The sequence below is a fragment of the Belonocnema kinseyi genome, chromosome 6 (genome assembly GCF_010883055.1).
Source record: "Belonocnema kinseyi isolate 2016_QV_RU_SX_M_011 chromosome 6, B_treatae_v1, whole genome shotgun sequence".
NCBI lineage: Eukaryota > Metazoa > Arthropoda > Insecta > Hymenoptera > Cynipidae > Belonocnema > Belonocnema kinseyi.
In genome coordinates, this window is record NC_046662.1 from 478,413 (window position 1) to 489,267 (window position 10,855).

General features: G+C 27.9%; 1 protein-coding gene across 3 annotated transcripts in view; it reads right to left on the minus strand.

Annotated features, from left to right (window-relative positions):
* Nucleotides 1-9,988, minus strand: part of LOC117174739 (octopamine receptor beta-2R) — a 212,992-nt gene extending 203,004 nt beyond the window's left edge. The window contains exons 1-2 of one of the 3 annotated variants that reach the window (XM_033364077.1): nucleotides 9,856-9,988; nucleotides 9,073-9,473 (exon numbers count right to left, since the gene is read on the minus strand). The gene's annotated coding sequence lies outside the window, so the exon portion shown is untranslated. Of the gene's footprint in view, nucleotides 1-9,072 lie in introns of all 3 variants that reach the window. The other 2 variants (XM_033364076.1, XR_004467352.1) reach the window with 2 other exon arrangements.
* Nucleotides 9,989-10,855: the final 867 nt, after the last annotated feature.

Consider the following 10,855-nt stretch of genomic DNA (forward strand, 5'->3'; position numbering starts at 1 on the left):
TCGAAAAGAATTTTTACTCTTAGATGAAACAGGGAATTTTCCAAAATATTTTGTCTTGGAACGAGGAATTTTCGAAAAGACTTCTAATTCGGATTTAGAACAGGGAATATTATAAAATAATGATAATTTTGAGTTGGAAAAGAAAATTTTCGAGCATAATTTTAAATCTGAGATGGAACTTTTTTTTACAAAAAAATTATAATTTTGTCTTGGTACAAGGAGTTTTCTAAAAGAGTTCTGATTCGGATTTAGAACAGGCAATATTTTAAAAGAAATATAATTTTGATTTGGAAAAGAAAATTTTCGAGCATAATTTTAAATCTCAGATAGAACAGGGAATTTTCCAAAATAATTATAATTTTGTCTTGGTACAAGGAGTTTTCTAAAAGAGTTCTGATTCGGATTTAGAACAGGCAATATTTTTAAAGAATGATAATTTTGATTTGGAAAAGAAAATTTTCGAGCATAATTTTAAATCTCAGATGGAACAGGGAATTTTCCAAAATAATTATAATTTTTTCTTGGATCGAGGAATCTTAGACAAAAAATTTGAGTCGGCTTTAGAACAGGGAATATTTTTTAAGCATTATAATTTTTATTTGAAATAGGGAATTTTCGAGAAGAATTTTAATCCTCATGCGGAATAGGAAATTAAAAAAATAATTCTAATTTTGTCTTGGAAAGAGGAATTTTTGAAAAGACTTCTGATTCGGATTTAGAACAGGAAATATTTTGAAGAATTATAATTTTGATTTGGAATATGGAATTTTGGAAAAGAATTTTTATTCTCAGATGGAACAGGAAATTTTCCAAAAAATTTTGTCTTGGAACAAGGAATTTTTAAAAAGACTTCTGATTCGGATTTAGAACAGGGAATATTTTTAAGAATGATAATTTTGATTTGGAAAAGAAAATTTTCAAGCATAATTTAAAATCTCAGATGGAACAAGGAATTTTCCAAAATAATGATAATTTTGTCTTGGATCGAGGAATTTTAGGCAAAAAATTTGAGTCGGATTTAGAACATGGAATATTTTTTAAGCATTATAATTTTGATTTGAAATAAAAAATTTTCGAGCATAATTTTAAATCTCACATGGAACAAGGAAATTTCCAAAATAATTCTAATTTTGTCTTGGAACGAGGAATTTTTGAAAAGACTTCTGATTCGGATTTGAAACAAGGAATATCTTTTAAAAATTATCATTTTGATTTCAATTAGGGAATTTTCGAGAAGAATTTTAATTCTCAAACGGAATAGGGAATTTAATAAAATAATTTTAATTTTGTCTTGGAACACCGAATTTTCGAAAAGACTTCTGATTTGGTATTGGCCAACTTTTTGGAAAATTTCAATTCGATTTGATTTTTAGTTCCATAATTACAGCGAGTTTATTACAAGCTCGCGACGTGACACCACAGAATTTTTCAGGGGACGCCGCCGGAACGCTGACTAGTGCGAGCGAGTGGACAAAACCACGGATGGGCAAGGAGGATGTTTCAGGCTTCAGGCGGCGTCCCCTGAAAAATCCTGTAGTGTCGCGTCGCGAGTTCGTAATAAGCTCGCTGTAATTATGGAACTAAAAATCAAATCGAATTGAGATTTTCCAAAAAGTTGGCCAATACACTGGCGGAAAATTCGTTCACTTGAAGTTTGTCGTAGCTCAAACTTCCTCGCTCACTTTTTTAATGTGAAAGTCTAAAAACCTGGTTTTTCATTCGGATTGAAAAAGAAAACATTAGAAATTAACTTTCGACTCTTTTTGGACACTGTAGCCTCCGCTAGAGTGTCACGACTAAAACTCAAAAAGAAATTTGTTAATTAGTTGATAAACGAATTACTTACGGCGAGTTGAATGTGAAAAAACATGATTTTTTCAATTTAAAAAAAGTCCGTTTTTATTTATTTACTGGAAAATTTGCAGCCCGAGAGAAAAACTGTGAATAGAGACTCAGGTTCATTTTTCAAGAGCTATCTAACTATATTTTTTGTTTTTTCAAATTTCGAATTTCACTTTTGATACCTGACGTCACAGCGTGGACAATACTTTTACTCGTTCTCGAGCGCCTGGTCGCCTTCTTGTCCAGAACTCCTCAATTTTAAATCTGATGCGGAACAGGGAATTTTCCAAAATAATTATAATTTTGTCTTGGAGCGAGAAATCTTCAAAAAGAGTTCTGATTCGGATTTAGAATAGCGAATATTTTAAAAGAATGTTGATTCGGTCCCGGGAATGTTTCAAAAGAATTAGAATTCGAAATTTATACCTGGATCAGAAAAAGTAAATCTAATACAATTCTGGCTTAGAACGGTGAATTTTCAACAAAAAAAAATCGTAGTGTCGTATTGCAGCAAGAATGTTGCCAAATCAATTATATGTACCTAATTCTAAATTGGATTAGAGAATTTTTGAAAAAAAAAGCATAATTCTCAGAATTGGGTCAGAAATTTTTCGAAATAAAAATTATAATTTAAATCTTAAACAAGGAAAATCCAAAAAAAAATATAATTCTAAATTAGACGGGGAGATTTTTTAAAATAGTTATAATTCTCAAATGAAATAGTGAGTTTTCAACGAGAATGACAATTTTGTCCGGGATGATAAAAATTAAATTGCCAGCACAGGGTGTAAATTTTAGCGACGAGGACTCAAACTCGAGGTGTCGCATAATTATAATGATAATTATAATAATTTGAAATTACCAGTAAGGTAACGATGTTAAATCTAATGGCAAGGTAGGGAAGATTGGTCGAGGCGGAAAAGCCAGCTCTAATCCCTACGGTTAAGTTTTAATTCCAGTACACCGGAGTTTCCACTGTCATACTGGTATAATAAATTTAGCTCACAGAACTTTCCCTCAAACTATTCTTAGAATAACGATATTTTTAAAAAATTTTAATCTAAGCCTTCAATTAAAGTATTCACTGTCTAAATAAATAAATGAGATAGTTAAAAAAAAAAACAATTTTATAATTTCAATTTGAAATGTTGATAATAAAATATGGAGATATTCCTTATGTTTTGTTTAACAGTATAGATTAAAATATATTTTTAATATAATTTATTAATAATAATATTATTAATTATAAATTAACATTTAATTTTATAATGTGTATGATTAATTTATATTAAATTTAGAAAATGTGTACGTCATCTCTTAGTCAAACTTGGAATAGTGATAATCATATTTTATCAACAATAAACTGTTTTTTTAACGTTTTATCATAAAAGTTTAATGTTATTATTAAAAATGTTTATCTTCAGCAATCTCAATGTAAAGCTCAAATGGAATTTAAACAACGTTTTTGGGATGATTTATTGAAATTATTATTCTGTCATTAATCGTTAATACTAAAAAAAATTAATAATGATTTCAAATAACTTTTTACTAATTAAAATACCAGAAAAAAAATAATGAGCAAAGATATAATTAGAAAAAGTAACTATGATGTGATGAATTCTAAGCAAACGTTTAAGCCATAATTTTTATTATATTTCCTATATTGTATATCAGTAAATGAAAATCTGAAAAATCTTATTATTTTTTAAATTAAAAATAATGTGCCAACTGTAATTCTTGTTAATATTTGTAATAAATTGTAAATTTCGGTAGAAATTTCCAACTCCTATTAAAAAATTGTTGTTTCTAGCAGAATTTACATTTGTGATTTTTTATAATTTGTAACGTTTTTTTAAAAAACAGTGGAAAATTACAAAAATAAATCCACTAGAAACTAAAAGATTTGTCTAAAGTTAAGACACTTTCACAAAAAATATGTGTGCACTTAGATATTTTTGAAAAAACTTCTAATTATTTACAATTCTTTTCTATATGATTTTTCTTATTAAAAAGGAATATTTGTAGATTTTATTTTCAAATTTTTAATTTAAACAAAATGTAGATATTTAACGATTTACAAAATTGTAAAATTAATAAAAATTTAAAGTAAAAATAAAATTCTAACGCTTTTTAGAATTTTTGAATATTTTCATATGATGCTTTTTTCTCTAAGATTCCAGAGAAAATTTTAACCAATTTTTGTTTTGAAAAATTAGCTTAAAGAAAATATACAAAAATATTTCTTGAACGTTCGAAACAGAATGTAGGAGACTTTAGAGCAAAAGTGTTCATTCCACAAGATTACCAAATTGTTGAAAAAGTTCAAATAAGTTTAAAAGATATTTAAAATTTATATGTAAATTTTTAAAAATTTTAAACAAAAAATTGAAAAGCTTTTCAATTCATGTTTATTAGTTTTTAAGAAAATGACAAAATGTTCTTAATATTCCTCTAAAATTGTTAGTAATTTTTTTATTTTACAATTACACTTATTTTAAGAGAATCTTTAAAAAGATGTAAACTCCTTTTTAAAAAAAGGCAAGAATCCAACGACCAAATTTGGACTACAACGAACAAACAAAAAAAAAAAAAATCTTATTGTAATCTGAAAAATTTGAAAAAAGAAGAAGACGAAAGAAAGAAAAAGATAAGGAAGGCGATATAATTGGCTGCCTTCTCATTTTCCTTTCCTCTTTTTTATTTTTGTCGGAAAATTAATTTTTATTTATTTTTTATTTTTTCAGATTACAATAGAATTTTTTTTGTTCATTGTGGTCCAAATTGGGTCGTTGGATTCTTGCAAATTCTTTATTTCACAGAATTTTTGCAAAATCTTAGAGATAATTTCAAATCATTCTAGAAATTATTTAGAAGTTTTCGAAACATTTCCAAGATAACGCAATATTAAAAAAAAAAAAAAAAACAAAATTTGTGTTTTAGAACTTTTTAAAATAAAATTTTGAAACTTTTTGAAGATTTTAAGGTAATAAAATATATTTTTAAGATTTGTAAGAATATTTAGAACGATTCTTCAGCTTTTCGAGTTAATTTAAAGAGAATGTTTAAAAATATGATACAATATTAAGAAACATTAAAAAAATTAATACAAATGAACCCGAAAGATTTTAAAACACTTTTAGGAATAATTCGAGTCTGTTTAAAAGATGTTTAGAATTTTTTGAAATTTTGAAGAGGTCGAAAAGGCTCTATTATTCTTTAAATTTCTCGAATTTTTCATAAAATTTTGTAAATTGGTATGAATTAACAAAAATTTCAGAAATTTTCTAGATCATTTTTCAGCATATCTGAGATCTTCAAAAATCTTTTTAAATTGTGTCGAGAAATGAAAGACAATTATTCTATCTACATAAGATTAAAGCATATAAAAAAAGAAAATTAAAAAACAAATCGTCAATCGAAATTTTGATTTTATATTAGGAATGATTTTTACCACAAAATATAATTGACCTTAAAATTTTTTTAATGCATCTCTTTTACTAGAAATTTAACTTTGTTTTTGTTTGTTAAAATTCAAAATTTCTAGTTTAAAATTAAAGACCATTTTTGGTATAAAATTATTTTCATTGACAGAAATTTCATTTATTTAGTGTAAAAATAACTTTTTCGTAAAAATTTATATTTTTAGGTGAAACATTAAACTGGTTTTACAAAAAATCTACTTGTTTGGAAAATATTGAACCTCCTTCAAATATTTGGTTAAAGATTCCCTTGTTTCTTGAGATTTCATTTCAACTATCTAAAATTTTCAAAAATTTAAAATTTGTTTTTAAATTCTCTTGACATATCCTTAGAAAGAAATAAACAAATAAACTCAAAAAATAAATATTTGTGCACACCAACAGCTCAGGAACACAAAACTTTTTAGAAATTTTATACAATGAAAAAAAAAACGTAAAACAAAGAATCCAGTCTTAGTAATTACATTATCATTTTGTTTTTTAATTTTCAAGAATTTCTTAGTTATTGTTCTATTTTTGACAACAAAAGCTCTGAAGAGATTTGAATCCTTTTCACACTTTCGAAAACCATTTCCTGGAAAGGACAGAATGGACATGTTGCAAAATGATCAGGCTAGTTGACAATAAACTTACTCAAAAGCGAGCGTCCGGTACAAGTTTTATCTGAAAATTATCTCTCAGCCTTCTCTCTCTCTCTCTCTCTCTCGTTTTCTCTGTATGTCGATTCCGCAAATTCGATCCCTTTCACGAGACTTTCCCACAATCTGAATTAAATTGCACCAGCAAATAGAGCCAACAGAAAACTTCCGATTTTTAGTGAAAAAAGAGAATTCTGATAGAGCACAATTGCACAATGTTTAATTAAAATTAAAGCATTGTTTGATTTTCCTTTTATAAATTGCCAATTTTACAATTTTCATTCACTCTGCACTTTCTGAAAATCAGTAAAAAGCTTGCCACTTCAAAAATTGATTTGCTTTCATTTTAATTAATATTCCATGGTTTTAGTGGTAGAAATTTATAATCCTCTCAAAAAAAAGCTCTGCAGTGAAGCTTAATTAAGCACTGAAAAACTTTATTTTCATACAAACAGTTGAATTTTTTACTACAATTTTAATCCCAAAAATGAAAAAATTGTAATAAAAAGTTGAACCTTCAACCAATCAATGATTGCCAAATAAGAAAGAAAATTTGTTTTAACTATTTAATTTATTTTTTACATAAAAGTTAAATTTACAATCTACAAATATTAATTTTTAACAAAAAAGTTAATTTTCAACGAAAAAGAGAAATTTTCTACAAAACAGTTGAATCTTCAACCGGAAAAGATTTTCCAGCCAAGAAAAAAATGTCAATTAAATTGTTGATTTTTCTACCAAAATCTTTAAAACTTTCAAACCAAAAAGACAAATTCCTAAAAAAAAAGTTTATTTTGAATATGTAAATATTAATTTTTAACGGAAAGGTTAATTTTCAAAGAAACAGTTGAAATTTCTACAAAATAAAGTTATTTCAAACAAGAAAGCAGTTGAATCCTAAACCAAGAAATATTTTTTTAGCAAAAGAAAAACAATTTCAACCGAAATGTTGAATTTTTTATCCAAATAGTCGCTATTCAAAAAACAATCTAACAAAAGAGGTTTACTTTCAACCAAGAAAAGTTTTTCAGTCAAAAAGAATAAAAATAAAATTGTTGATTTCTTACAAAACAGTTGAATTTTGAACTGAGAAAGAAAAATTTCAATCAAGTTTATATAATATAAAATAAATAAAAATAAAATTGAAAATAAACCATCTTCGATCAGATAAATTTTTACTAAAGATTTCAATTTCAGGTATAACACACCAGCAATACCTACAATTTAAAAAAATTGTGAATCCTCTTTGCAGTCTATTAAAAAGATCTTAATAAAAATTCTTAATAATATCGAATAAAAAAAATTAATCTCGTTCAAATTGGAATTATTTTTGTTTTATAATGCAAATTTTAGATGTTAAACGTAAAAATAACCTAAAATATTTAGGAAATATCATTAATCTTAATTTATTTATTAATAAATTGTCAAAAATAGAACAACAACTAAGAAATTCTTGAAAATTAAAAAACAAAATGATAATGTAATTACTAAGACTGGATTCTTTGTTTTACGTTTTTTTTCATTGTATAAAATTTCTAAAAAGTTTTGTGTTCCTGAGCTGTTGGTGTGCACAAATATTTATTTTTTGAGTTTATTTGTTTATTTCTTTCTATGGATATGTCAAGAGAATTTAAAAACAAATTTTAAATTTTTGAAAATTTTAGCCTAACATAGTCAGGAAGTGTTTGTTTTTAAATAAATAACATTGGATTTTGTCCTGATTTTTTTTTTAAATAACAATTTCAAGGTGAATGACGCTAACATAAACTAAAGTTATCTGAAATTCGTAAATATTTATTAAAATCTCATAAGGAAATTAAAAATTCCAATAATTTCAGACGAAAAAATAACAGAAAATTGATCAAAATTCTGATGACATGACCAAAAAAAAGATACAAAATGTTAAAAAATACAAAAAATGTAATCACAGACAAAAATTAAAGTACATTAAATGTTAATTACAGAGATTGAAATATCCAAAAAGTGAAAATTTAGGAATCTAGAAAAATTAAGAATCCTCAAATTATCAAAATTAATTAATTCCCTTAATTGCATGTATAATTATAGAAATTTTTAGCATAAACAAAATTTAAATTCCACAAATAATTAAATTTCAAATTCACAAAATTAGTAAATTATATCAAAATTTCCGAAAAATGGAGTTTCATATTTTGTAGAATTTTCTAGGATTTGAAATTCCGTCAAAATTTAGTTTCAGAAATTTAATAATTTTGAGAATTTTGAATTGCGAGGATTTGAAATTTCGGGAATTATCAACTTCAAGTGGAAATAATTTTGGAAATTCGTCAATTTCTGGAAATTAAAATTTGAGGAATTTAATCATTTAAAGAATTAAAAATTACGGGAATTTATTAATTGGGGGTGTTTACAATTTTGGGAATTTATTAATTTCGGGAATCTGATGATTGAAGAAACTTTAGATTTCAGAAATTTATTCATTTTGGAAATTTCATATTTCAAGGTTTTTAAATCCCAGAATTTTATTAATTTCGGGCATTTGAAATTTCGAGAATTTATTAATGGTGTGTGTTCAAAATTTTGGGATTTTAATCATTTCAGAAATTTAATATTTTGGGAATTGTTATGAAGACTCCTGCGATTCTAATAAATATAAATTGAATAATTTTAGAATTTTTATCATGAAGGAAATTTAATGATTTTGGTGTTTTAAGATTTCTGAACTTCTCTAGAATCTTAAACTTTAATTTTCGGAATATTTCAATTTGTTTGCTAAACAATTTCCGTATTTTCATGTTTCTCAGAGAATTTTTATTTTCTATTTCGCATGAATTTCCCAAAATATTGTCTATTATTTTCCTTATTGACTGATTGTTTATAGATTTAATTTTCCCAATTTCCCATTTAAGGTATAAAACCTGAGGTAAAATTAAATATTTTCAATAACAATGAGTGCGGGATTTTCGAGAATTTTGTTTCCTAAAGTTTATCAAATTTGACAGAATATAATTTCGTTTTTCAAAACAAAATAACAAATTTACTTTAGACAGTTTTGAAGAAAATTTTCAAAGAAAAAATTAAAATGGACATAGAAGTTGAAAAATGTTTTAAAAAGTTGACTAAAATAAACTTACTGAAAAGCCTCAAAAGTCCGGTGGAAGAAGTATTATCTGAAAATGATCTCTTCTCTCAGTCTTCTCTCTCTTTGATTTTGCAAATTCGATCCCTTTCGCGAGACTTTCTCGCAATGTAAATGCAATTGCACCAACAACAACCACAAAACTGATAATTTTTAGTAAAAAACTTGAATTCTGATACCGCACTGTCGGACGATATTTGATTAAAATTAAAGCACTTGCACTGAACAATCATGCCTTCTTCTGCGCCTAGTTGAAGGAAAAAATCTATCCTTCGTACATAACCAGGCCACTCGAGAATGCCTCATTGAACTTGTATTTTCAATATGGCTTCACCTTCTTCGATTATTTATTAATTATAATTATTTCTGCCTTCACTCTGCACTATCTGAAAATCACTGAAAAAATCACTTCAACTTTTTCATACATAGAAGCATGATTTTAGTCGGAGAAATTTATGGTTTTCACCAATTGAAAAAGCCTCTCTCCTACCGAAAAATCGCTTTCCCACTTTGATACTTTAGTTATATTATAATATTCCATGATTTAAGTTAGAGAAATGGATACTTTTCTCAGGGTAAATCACTGAAAAGCTTGCCCACTCTAACACTGGAACTGAGCTTTTAGTATTATTGATAAACATTTATTTATTCCATGATTGCAGTTGGATAAATTTTTCTCGATTTCGTCTCCTTTTGTGAAAAAGCTCTGCACTGGAGCGTGGTTTCGCTCTGAAAGCATCAAGTGGAGCGAAGCGGGGCTGATTGTCGGTCGACTCACTGATTTTTCTGTGAAAACGGAAAGCTCGCAGCCCCGGCGAAAGCTTCCCGCCGAGGAGCGCGAATCAACGAAAGCTCACTCGTGGTGGTTCGACCGCGACTGAACTGAACTCAACTGAACTGAACTGAATCAAGTCGACTCGATTCGAGTCGACTCGACTCGACTCGTCTGGAGCTGTACAGACTATCACTATAGAGCTTGAATGGGAGAGCGAGCAGGTCGCGCTCGCTGGGTGGTGGGCATGTATGTACGTTTGGGGTGGGGTGGGGAGAGTGGGTAAGGGTGAGGGCTGACTTGGCGAGTAACACCAACTAGAGCCTTTAGCCTTCTGAGTTTGCGTCCGTAACCTCCTAACCAGAATGAAGAAGGATCTCGCGGGCCCGGATCAGCTGCTGCCGCTGCTACTGCTGCTGCTGTGCTATCATTTGGCTTATTACCTTTCCTCTTCCGCACCGGACTTGTTTCCCGAATCTGATCGATATCACCTGTCATCTCACGATAATTAGACCTGGTTAACCCAAATCAAACAATAACAATAACAGAGTACCTTGTTAGGTCTAGTTATCTATCCAGCGGCTAGACTAAACAAGCTGAAACGGATATTCTGCCAACCTTTCAGGACTTCTAGAACAAAAAAATTGAAAAAGGGCGTTTTCCCAAATTTTTAGGGATCTAGATCAAACCAGCGGCGTAGCCAGGATTTTTTTTCGAGGGGTGGGGCTTTAATTTTTTTTGGAGGGGGCTTGTGTTTATGTGTGGGCAAAGAGTGGGCGAAAAAGGACTGGAATAATGAGAAAACTTAGTTTCGTGGGGGGCTGCCCCCCCGGCTACGTTACTGCATCAAACAAATTATTAAGGTTATTTCTTTGAATAGACAAAAAGAATTGATAAGGTTATTCTTCAAAATGCTTATGGCGACGAGAACAAAGAAACTGATAAGGTTACTCTTTCAACCTTTTAGTACTTCTAGAACAAAAAAATTGAAAAGGGCATTCTTCGA